General features: G+C 40.3%; 1 pseudogene across 1 annotated transcript in view; it reads left to right on the top strand.

The window, feature by feature from the left end:
* The first annotated feature begins 7,719 nt into the window (after positions 1-7,719).
* The window catches only part of LOC125823874 (protein WEAK CHLOROPLAST MOVEMENT UNDER BLUE LIGHT 1-like), a 13,417-nt pseudogene continuing 8,887 nt past the window's right edge, over positions 7,720-12,249 (top strand). Inside the window, exons 1-3 of the transcript XR_007442743.1 lie at positions 7,720-8,412; positions 8,569-8,655; positions 9,460-9,652. The product of XR_007442743.1 is annotated as a protein WEAK CHLOROPLAST MOVEMENT UNDER BLUE LIGHT 1-like (transcript). The remainder of the gene's footprint in view (positions 8,413-8,568; positions 8,656-9,459; positions 9,653-12,249) is intronic.

The raw sequence follows: 12,249 nt of genomic DNA, 5'->3' as shown, positions 1-12,249 counted from the left end.
CAAGCCTAAACCCACAAGTTTCCCTTCATTACATCAACCCAATTATATAAATTCTAGGTTATACTCATTGATTAGGCATGAGTACATCTAATTTCACTCTAAAAACATGTAATTATACTAGTTCTATAACAAACAATCACAATCCACTCAATTGGATCAACAATCCCTATTACCCATAAATTAGAAGAAACCCTAGCTAGAATTGGGAAATTTTTCATCAAATTGGTGGAATTCTAGGGGACTCCATGGATGGAAGATATCCATGGATGAAAATCTATCAAACCTTGATTATAAATCCCTCAAAATATTGAAGATTGAAGACTTGAACATGACCTAGCTTCAATTTCTTCCTTCTTCTTCCTTCTTCTCTTAACTTCTAGAGAAAGAATTTTTTAGAGGAGTTTTGGGTTTTCTTTAGGGAATTTAGAGAAGACTTGAATGAGGGTTTTTGGGGGTTAAAAATACTTATATAGGTGGTCTAGAGTTAGGAAATATGACACCACTTAAATAAAATTAAAACCGGAAAAGACCTTTGTTTCCCCAAAATAACTGTCTAGGTCTGACCCACGAGACCACGATTGAAGGACCATGGATGGACCTACTGTCCTTCCTGGACAACCGTGGTTCATTGTCAGAGACTTTGGTCCTGACCCACAGACCCCTGGACCACAGACCGTGGACCCACCTACGGTCTGTGGGTCCAGCTGTGGACCTGGTCGGGAGGTTTCTGGGTGGCCCTCTCCATGGATTCACCTACGGTCCATGGTCCAACCCATGAACCATGCTTGGCCACCGTGGATGGCACCTGGAACCTGTTGAAAGGTGGCTATGTTCCCTCTTTCGAATCCAGGGTGTTACAATTTTAGTCTTTACATTTCAGTTTCACTGTTGTTAGAGCTGGGGAGCATGTCCCAGAAACTTAACTCAGTTAGAGGCTTTTTAGACAGTAGTAGAATAAGCTTTAATTGTTGAGTTTATCTTGCAGTCATAGTTAAGCTCGTAAGTATGGTTTATATATTCAGACTAGCTGGTAGACCCCCAATTTTTAGTTATCTAGTATTTTAGCTTCCGCATAGTTCGTGTTTATTTAGTTATCTTTCAGTATGCTTATGATATTTAAGAAACACAGGGTTAGCTTGGGGTCTCTCGTGATCCTAGGTCCTGTGTTATGTCAAAGGGGTAGCCTTGGGGCGTGACAAAGTTTGTATTAGAGCATTAGGTTTAAGAGTCCTAGGATGTTTGAAAGGTGCACAAAGTAGAGTCTCTTTCATGGGTGTGAAGTGCACCACATCTTTGAGGGGGAGGCTGCGAAGTGTTTTAGGAAAAACTTTACTTTCTTGTTATTCTTATCGTGCGTGGGTATGATCTCCTTTATAATTCGTCATAATGTGTTGCATATCATGCCTCCTCATAGAGCTAACACACAAAATGTTAATATACACAATGCTAACGCAGTTCCTCCAGTACCGAACCATTAGGTTACGAATGCAGAATTTTGAAATGCAATCCAGTTCTTTGCTTAGAGTGTGGCCAATCAGAACAATCAACAAGTCCTAGTTCCTACTAACACTAATGGTGGATCGGCTGCAGCTAGGGTTTGAGATTTTATTCGGATGAATTCGTCTGAGTTTCTAGGGATATGGATATCTACAGACTAATGACTCATGCTCAATTGGTTGAGGGAGATAAGCTTAGGGAATTGGCTAAGGATAATAAAAAGGCCAGAACAAGAAACTATGAATACTAACAACAAAAGTCGGATGGTGGGAATCACTCATAGTTTCAACAGAGGTCTACAGCCCCAGCACGTTTATCAGCTAGTGCTCCATCCCCCAAGTTTTGATAGGATCTGAAAGTAGGGCATCAGGCTATAAGTCTCAAGGGAGCGCTTCAGGTAACATGACTTACCTAACTTGTCCAAAGTGTGGTAAGAACCATCCAAGCGAGTGTCTTGTAGGTAATGAAGGGTGTTTTGGGTATGGTCAGTATGGCCATAGGTTAAAAGATTGCCCTTCTTCCAGGCAGGGGCAAAGAGGTAACAGTAATAAGGCTTAGTCCACAGCTCCAGCAACACCAGTAGGCTGCCCAACTCAGTAGGGTACTTCATTTGGTACAGGTGGTAGTCAACGCTAGAATAGGTTGTATGTTCTCTAGGCTCATCACGATCAGGAAGATTCTCCTGATGTAGTCACAGGCACGTAACGAGTCTTTCATTGACATTTTTGTATTGATAGATCCAGAGATATATTGTCCTTTGTAACTCCTTATATAGCAGTAAGCTTCGGCTTCAGTCATGAAACTCTCTTAGAACCCTTCTCAGTCTCTACTCTTTTTTGTGACCCATTTACAACTAGACGAGTATACAGAAACTACCCTGTCACAGTCTCTTAGAAAGTCACCTCAGCAAATCTTGTAGAGTTAGAAATGGTAGATTTTGATATCATTCTAGGCGTGATTGGTTAAATTCATTTTATGCCTTAGTCGATTGTAGAACTAGGATCGTTCGGTTTCAATTCCCAAATGAGTCAGTCTTTGAATGGAAGGGTAGTAGCTCACTGCCTACAGGTCTATTCATCTCTTACCTTAAGGCCAGAAAAATGGTTTCCAAAGGGTATATCTATCATCTTTTTTGGGTTAAGAATTCGAACTCTAAAACCCCAACTCTTGAGTCAGTCCCAGTAGTAAGTAGTAAATGAGCTTCTAGAAGTATTTGCAGAAGATTTTCCCGGAGTTCCTCCCGAAAGGGAAATTGACTTCAAAATAGATCTCCTCCCAAATACCCAACCCATTTTGATTCCTCCTTACAGAATGGCTCCAACATAGCTTAAGGAATTCAAAGATCAGTTGAAAGACCTTCAATATAAGGGCTTCATTAGACATAGTATCTCTCCATGGGGTGCTCCAGTATTGTTCATGAAAAAGAAAGATGGTTCTCTCAGAATGTGCATTGACTATCATCAGTTGAACAAAGTCACCATCAAGAATAAGTATCACATCCCTAGGATTGATGATTTGTTCAACCAACTTCAGGGTGCTAGTTACTTTTCTAAGATTGACCTCATATCTAGCTATCATCAGCTCAGAGTAAGAGGTAGTGACATTTATAAGACAACCTTCATGACTCAGTATGGTCATTATGAATTTGTAGTTATGTCTTTTGGACTAGAAAATGCTCCTGCAACATTCATGGATTTAATGAACATGATGTTCAAACAATATTTGGACTTGTTCATCATTATCTTTATTGATGATAACCTCATTTATTCTCAAAGTGAGGAAGCGCATGTGACTCTTCTAAGAGTTGTTCTGCAAACTATCAAAGATCGCTAGCTATTCACTAAGTTCAAAAAATGTGAATTTTGGTTACAGTTTGTTGCTTTCCTTGGTCATGTGGTATCCAGCGAAGGGATCCGAGTGGATTCACAAAAAATTGAGGCAGTACAACACTGGCCTAGACCCACCTCCCTAACATATTTTAGAAGCTTCTTGGGTTTGGCTGGATATTACAGGAGATTTGTTAAAGGATTTTCATCCATAGCTTCCCCATTGACCAAGTTGACTCATAAGAAGGTCAAGTTTCAATGGTCAGATGAGTGTGAGAAAAGCTTCTTAGAGTTGAAGACTAGGTTGACAACAGCTCCGGACTTGAATCTATCAGAGAGTCCAGATAGTTATGTAATTTATTGTGATGCATTTAGGGTCAACGTAGGTTGTGTGCTGATACAGCGAGGTACAATCATAGCTTATTCTTCTAGACAACTTAAGGTTCATGAGAAGAACTACCTGACTGATGACCTTGAGCTTGCAGCCATAGTATTTCCCCTAAAGATTTCGAGACACTACATATATGGTGTTTATGTTGATGTATTCACAGATCATAAGAGCCTCCAGTATGTGTTCACCTAGAAAGAGTTGAATCTTCGCAGAGGAGATGGGTTGAATTCCTCAAAGACTATGCAATGAATATGGTTTACCATCCTGGTAAGGCTAATGTAGTGACTGATGCTATCAATAGGTTGTCTGTGGGTAGTATAGCACATGTTGAGAAAGAAAAGAAAGAGTTAGCAAAAGATGTTCACCGACTTGCTAACTTAGGAGTTGAACTTAAAGACACGTCAGATGATGGTGTGCTAGTTCAGAATAGATTAGAATCTTCATTGGTAGCGGAGGTTAAGGAAAAAATAGGATAATGATCTTGTATTAGTTCAATTGAAATGTGCAGTTTATCAATAGAAAGTTCAGGTTTTCTCCCAAAGGGAAGATGGTGTATAGAGGAATAAGATCCTTATAGAGACTCATAAATCTAGGTATTCCATTCATCCAGGTTCCACTACAATGTACCGTGATCTATGGGAGGTCTTTTGGTGGAACAACGTGAAAAGGTGTCCAAATTATCAACAGGTTAAGGTAGAACTTCAGAAACCAAGAGGTATGACTTAGGAGATTAACATTTCTACATGGAAGTGGGACATGATAAACATGGACTTCATTACGGGTTTACCTCATACTCGCATAAAACATGACTCAATTTGGGTGATAGTGGACAGAGTTACTAAGTCTGTTCACCTCTTGGTTGTCAAGACTACCGATTCAATGGAGGACTGCGCAAAACTCTACATCAATGAGATAGGTAGGTTGCATGTGGTTCCCTTGTCTATCATCTCATATAGAGGTCCTCAGTTTACCTCTCATTTCAGGAAATTGTTTCAGAAAGGTCTTGGTACCAGGTAAATCTTAGTACAACATTTCATCAACATATGGATGGTCAGGCAGAGCGTACCATTCAGACCTTAGAGGACAAGTTGAGAGCTTGTGTGATTGATTTTAAGGGAAGTTGGGATGATCACCTACCTCTCATAGAGTTTACCTAAAATAATAACTTCCATTCTAGTATTCAAATGGCCCCGTATGAGGCACTATATGGGCGTAGATGCAGGTCCCGGATTGGTTGGTTTGAAGTAGGTGAAGCAGCCTTAATAGGGCCAGATTCGGTTCATGAAGGTATGGAAAAAGTTCATCTCATCAGAGATAGACTAAAGACAACTCAATGTCGTCAGAAGTCCCATGCAGATGCGAGGAGAAGGGACATTGAGTTTGAAATTGATGATTGGGTCTTCTTGAAGATGTCACCTTAGAAGGGGGTGATGAGATTTTGAAAGAAATAGAAGCTTAGTCTTAGATATGTTGGTCCTTACAGAATTATGAAAAGGTTTTATAATGTGGCATATGAGTTAGAATTGCCAGTAGAATTAGGAGTGGTTCATCCAGTCTTTCACATTTCCTTGTTGAAGAAGTGTGTGGGTGATCCTACATCGATAGTGCCATTAGAGAGTGTGGCTATGAAGTATAGTCTAACTTATAAGTATGGTTTATTTATTTAGACTAGTTGGGTATCCCCATTTTTTAGTTATCTATTGTTTTAGCTTCCTCATAGTTCATATTTATTTAGTAATCTTCTAGTATGCTTATGATATGCCAGACATAGGGTTAGCTTAGGGTCACTCGTGATCCTAGGTCCCATGTTACGTCAAGTGGTAGCCTTAGGGTGTGAAAATCTCTCTTTCTTCAAGGAGATACACAACATAAATTAGAAAAGGCGGAGGAAACTGAATTTTACATAAAGGGAAAAAGTAATGGACTATTCTTCACCCTATTGTGAGAAACACACCTCTTCATTTAGTTCCTGCTGATGTTTCTCGGATACTGGGGATTCCTTCCGAAGGATGGGGGCATTATGTTAAGCTTGAGTGGCCGTCTTTGCCTAACCTGTCGTTTGCTCTAGCCATCTCTCGCAAATTCTCCTCTAAGCCTAATCTAACTTATCATCGTTGTGTTGAGAAGAATGAGATGACTCCATTATATCAATTGTACTTTTATGTGGTTCACAAGATTATCCTACAGAGGAAACAAAGACGTGTGTGATATACCATGATTTTACGGTATTTCTGATACATTTCACTTACAATTTGTGTGTGTCTAGGGCCTTTTTGCATTGGTTTTTATGTGCTTTTGTCATATTTTGCAAGAAAGATGTTCAGGCGCGGAAGTAAAGAGAGAGCTGAAAGAACTGTAGAAAAGGGCATGTACGGAGGTGATCTACTGACCGTAGGTCCATTGACGCTCCGTAAGTGATGGCCGTAGATCAGCAGGCAAGGCAGGGAAGGAAAATAAGGGAAGTTTGACCAAGGGTGGAACCACAGTCGCGATTGACGGTCTGTAGATTAATTTACGGACCGTACTGTTGATCCGTATATTTATATTGCAAGGGTTCCAATACCTGATTTTTGGAAGATTCTAAGTGTGGAACTATGAAATGGGATTGACGGACCGTAGATCGATCTATGGTCCATACTGCAGCACCGTCGTTTGCTTCAAAGAAGCTGACTTTTTTAAATTGAAATATTTTCTAAGTCCTGGCTGACGGAAGGGACTTACGGACCGTAGATCCATTGACGGTTCGTGAGTCAGTCTCGTGGAATGAAGACGCGTGTCTGAACAAACTTTCCTTAATTTGTTTCCCTTTTAATTTAGGACTTGTTTTCTATAAATAGGGCATGTAAACCTCATTTTTGGAGTTAGACTTTATTACTTCTGTTTTACTTTGTGACTTTGGAATTCATTTTTTGCAACCCTACCAATTCTTGATTTCCAAAAGTTAGTTTTGAAGATTTGGTTTGCAATTCAAGTTGAATTTCTGGGTTTATTTTTCTCAACTACGTAAGTTCGTAATTATTTCATCTAAAGCAATGAATTGTGTTCATATGATTATGGGTAACTAAACTCCACAACTAGGGTTGTGGGATCCATGAGGGATTAACAAAGTAAGACTACTAAATAAGCAATTCTTGAATAGTGTTTTGCATGCATTGATAATTCTTTCGTTTAGAAGTCTTTGTAACGGTGGCCAACATTAGAACTTGCCTCATTACTACATGCCGGACCAAGAAGGTAATTAATGAGAAAAGAATTATCAACATAGATTTAGTGTGATACTATCTAATAGGCTAGTGTCGATTGGTGCGAAGTAATAACTAAGACAAACATCGATTATGATGTCTAAAATGGGGTAAAGGTAAGGGTTAGTATATTATACACACGTAGCCGGACCAAGGTGCGGGGTGAAATTCTCTAGATGCCGGACCAAGGATTTAGAGATACCTAACTTATCACTTTGCATGTAATACACTAGGAAAGGATTGTTATTACTAGGATTATTGAGTTATGAGCTTGTGGTGAACACATATACCCTAGTTAATTCTCTCATCTTGATAACAAAAAAAAATTGACTTTTGTTTATTGATTACTTATTGAATACTTACAATTTATTTCACAAATCCCCCCTTTTTTAATTACTTGTGTCTGGAAGTAATTTGACTAAATGAATATAAGTGTAGGTTAAAGTTAAGTCTAAACCAATTTCCTCGTGGGATCGACCCCAACCTACAAGTTGGGTTCTTTACTTGATAACGATCGCTTACTCTTCTTTAGGGAGGTGTAATTTCAGCGTATCAAATTTTGGCGCCGCTGCCGGGAAAATTTGGCTTTTAGATTAATTTTAACTACATTATTGAACTTTAGTCAAATATTTCCTAATTTTACTTTTTCTTTTTCTTTTTCTTTTTGTCTCTCAGGTTTTGATTCTAGTGTATGCCAAGGACACGGAGCCAAGAAGAACCTCTTGCTCCGTACGATCCAGAGTTGAACAAAACTTTGTGAAGAATGAATAATCAAGGAATTCCAGTTAATCCTATCAGAGTAAATCTTGGTGATGCAGTTGAGCTACAACAGTCGAGAGTAGCTGGTGGGGAAAATCGGGGTCTAGCTGAAAATCAATTGGGAGATGCAGTGAGGGTGCACGGTCCACCAGGCCCACAACTGCATGACAACTACAGGGGCAACGTCAATATTGCTGACTCTGATGGACCTCTAGTCTTACCCCCTTTGCCTCCGGGGCACACATTTGTGGTAACCAGTAGCTTAATGCAGATGCTTACAGTGAGGGGCTTGTTCTTATGGTTGCTATCGGAGGACCCACATGCTCACATAGCAAAGATAAGGGTGGTCTGCAAGAGCTGTGTAGGTCGACCAGACTTGGATATGGATGTCATCGGATTGAGAGTGTTCCCTCTATCACTGACAGGCGATGTTGCTATATGGTTCACTGGGCTTCCTTATAACTCAATCTATACATGGAACCAACTGAGGGATATGTTCTTAGCAAGGTATTATCCAGTGTCCAAGAAGCTCAATCACAAAGATAAGGTCAATAATTTTGTGCCATTACCTGGAGAGTCTGTGAGTAGCTCAGGGGACTTATTCACTTCGTTCATAAGAGGTGTTTCGGATCACCGTATTGATGATGAGTTGCTGAAGGAACATTTCTATCGAGGTCAGGATGATAACAATAAAACAGTGCTTGATACTATTGTTGGAGGTTCATATGGTGAGTGCACATACGCACAGATCACAGAAAAGCTAGAGAAGATCTCTCAAAACAATAAAGCATGAAGCACTAGGAGGTCGGATACTGGGAGAAACACATTTGTCGTTCATGCTACAAACAACCAGTCTGCGGATGAGATTCGTGAAGAGATGGTTCAGATGAGGACCGAGTTGGGGTTTGTATTGAAGCATGTCAGCGGAGGTGCAGAAAATGTAAATGTTGTGAACTACTTGACTAGAACTCTACCACCAGTGGAAAAGTGTTACTATGAAGAGGATGCTTATGCTGTGAATGATCAGACGGGGGGTTTCTGACCAAATGCCCAAGGACCCAACAAGGAAAATTGGCGCCAAGGTAAAGGAAACCAAGGTCGGAATTATGGAAATTACAACCGAGAGAGCCAATATGTCCGAGATGGGAACTTCAATCGTGACAAAAAATACAACCGAAATAGCTATAGCATAAAAAATGATCGAGTTGGACTTATGCCCCCCTCAAAATTAGGAATCTGGTACTAGGGAAGCTGGAGGCAACATGGCGCGTATTGAAGATATGATGCAGAAGATGATGAGAAGGTTTGATGCAACTGATGAGAATGTGAAGGAGATGAGAAATGACTTGTCTGGTATTGTTCAAAAGGTTGATGCCCATGCAGTGTCAATAAAGCACCTAGAGCAGCAGATGACCCATTTGTCTACTACAGTGAACCCACATCAACCTAGTACTCTTCCTAGCAACACTATCCAGAATCCAAAGAATGACGGTCATTGTATGGCAGTTACTACTCGAGGGGGTAAGTAACCATTGATCAACCTATGCCGTCTGTGGTAGAAGTTGAGATTAGAAAAGAAGATGATATGGTAGAGATTAGAGAAAAGTCCGAGAATGCGACGGAGAAAGAAGCGGAGATATCTCAGAAAGTGGTCTCCATACCTAGACCTCCACTACCTTTTCTATAAAGATTAGTGAAGAAGACTGAAGATGGTAAATATCGAAGGTTTATTACTATGTTGTAGCAGCTTTCCATCAACGTTCCGTTGATAGAAGCTTTAGAGAAGATGCCTGGGTATGCAAAGTTTATGAAAGATATGGTAGCAAAGAAGAGGTCTGTAAGTTTTGAAGATGATGATAAATTGCATCATTGTAGGGCTATTGCTACAAGGTCTCTTGTGCAAAAGAAAGGGGATCCTGGTTCCTTCACAATTCCATGTACTATCGGATTGTTACACTTTGCTAAGGAATTATGTGATCTTTGTGCTAGCATCAACCTCATGCCATTGTCTATTTACAAGAAGTTGGGTCTAGGGGACCCAAAACCCACTACAATGTGGTTACTAATGGTCGATCGAACTGTGAAGAGGCCCATTGGTGTACTCCATGATGTGTTAGTGAAAGTGGAGTCTTTCATTTTTCCCGCAGATTTTGTGATTCTTGACTGTGAGGTTGATTTTGAGGTTTCCGCCATCCTTGGGAGACCATTTCTTGCCACAGGGAGTGCGTTGGTTGATATGGAAAAGGGACAGATGAAGTTTAGACTGAACAATGAAGAAGCAACTTTCAATATTTGTAGGTCCATGAAGCAGAGTGGTGAACTCCAAACAGTATCTGCTATAACTTACAGCGTGGAAAGTGGGATAGAAGTGCAAATTGAAAAGCGACTGGGTATTGAGACACTAGCAGCAGTTATGATGAATTTCGATAGTGATGGTATTGAAGAGTATGATGAGTTGGTAGCCGCACTCGATAGGTCTGAATATTGGACCAAACCAAAGAAGTATGAGTTAGACATGAAGAATCACGATTCCCTACCCGCAAGACCATCTATTGTGGAGGCACCGAAAGTGGAGCTTAAGGTTCTACCACCGCATTTGAGGTATGTATACTTGGGCATAGAGAATACTTTGCCGGTCATCATTGCGGTAGATTTGAATGCGAGACAAGTAGATTTCTTAGTGACTGTGTTAAAGAGGTTCAAGCGAGCTATTGGGTGGACTATTGCGGATATTATTGGGATTCCTCCCGGTATTTGTTCTCACAAAATCCAACTCATGCCATATCATAAGCCCAGTATCTAGCACCAAAGAAGACTAAATTCACCTATGCAAGAGGTAGTTAAAAAGGAGATCATCAAGTGGCTGGATGTAGGAGTTATTTATCCCATTGCAGATAGTGTGTGCCTAAAAAGGGTGGTATCACTGTGGTTCCAAATGAAAGAAATGAACTTGTTCCAATGAGGCATGTGACTGGATGGAGAGTTTGTATGGATTACCGAAAATTGAATGTGTGGACAGAAAAAGAGCATTTTCCTATGCCATTCATGGACCAGATGTTGGATAGACTTGCAGGAAAAGGTTGGTATTGTTTTCTTGATGGGTATTTGGGCTACAATCAAATTTCTATAGCTCTAGAAGACCAAGAGAAGACAACATTCACATGCCCTTATGGGACTTTTTCTTTCAGACGGATGCCATTTGGGTTGTGCAATGCTCCAACAACCTTCCAGCGTTGTATGATGTCGATATTTTATGATATGGTGGAGGACACTATTGAAGTGTTCATGGATGATTTTTCAGTTGTAGGTGATTCTTTTGATTGTTGTTTGGATCATTTGGCCTAGGTTCTTAAAAGGTGTAAAGACTGCAACTTGGTGCTGAATTGGGAGAAGTGTCATTTCATTGTTAAAGAAGGTATAGTATTGGGTCATCGAATTTCAGAGAAAGGTATTGAGGTTGATAGAGCTAAAGTTGAGGTAATAGAAAAGCTTCCGCCACCTATTTCTGTAAAAGGTGTTAGAAGTTTTCTTGGGCATGTTGTGTTCTATAGGAGATTCATAAAAGACTTTCCAAAAATTGCACACCCATTGTGCAAACTGCTCGAAAAGGAGTATAAGTTTAATTTTGATGATGCTTGTCTGAGAGCATTTGGAGAGTTGAAGGAGAAGTTGGTTACTGCACCTATCATTATTTCACCTGATTAGGGACAACCGTTTGAGGTAATGTGTGATGCAAGTGGAGTGGCACTTGGTGTGGTACTACGACAGAGGAAAGAGAAAGTTCTTCACCCTATTTACTACGCTAGCAAAGTTGTAAATGTGGCCCAGAAGAATTATACTGTGACCGAACAAGAACTTCTTGCGGTGGTTTTTGCATTCGAGAAATTTCAACCCTACTTGCTTGGTACTGAGGTCAAAGTGCATACGGACCATTATGCATTGAGGTATTTGATGGCGAAAAAGGATGCAAAACCAAGATTGATTAGATAGGTATTGTTGCTGCAAGAGTTTGATTATGTGGTAAAAGATAGAAAGGGGACCGAAAATAAAGTTGTCGATCACTTGTCCAGATTAGAGGAATAGGCTATGCTAAAGCTTGAAGATAGGGCTGAAATTAATGATGCTTTCCAGATGAACATGTATTGGATGCTTCTTATGATTTGATTCCATGGTTCGCAGACTTTGCTAATTATTTGGCAAGCGATTTGGTGCCCCCGGACTTGTCTTTTCACCAAAGGAGAAAATTTATGCATGATGTGAAGAAATTCTTTTGGGATGAGCCTTACTTGTATCGTAGTTGTGCTTATGGGATTATTCGTCGTTGTGTGCCCGAGGTTGAGATGTTGAGTGTACTTGAAGCATGCCATTCATCGCCTATTGGTGGGCTTCATAGTGGTATTCAGACTGCGCATAAGATTTTGCAGTGTGGGTATTCCTGGTCTACCATCCACCAAGATTCTCATGATTTCGCCAAGTCTTCTGATCGTTGCCAAAGAGAAGGAGGGATTTCAAAGAGGCAAGAGCTCCCTATGAA

The sequence above is a fragment of the Solanum verrucosum genome, unplaced genomic scaffold, assembly GCF_900185275.1.
Source record: "Solanum verrucosum unplaced genomic scaffold, falcon-dt-bn FXZP01000015.1, whole genome shotgun sequence".
NCBI classification, from domain to species: Eukaryota; Viridiplantae; Streptophyta; class Magnoliopsida; order Solanales; family Solanaceae; genus Solanum; species Solanum verrucosum.
The sequence above is the reverse complement of the archived record's forward strand: the minus strand, read 5'-3'. Positions and strand labels throughout refer to the sequence as shown.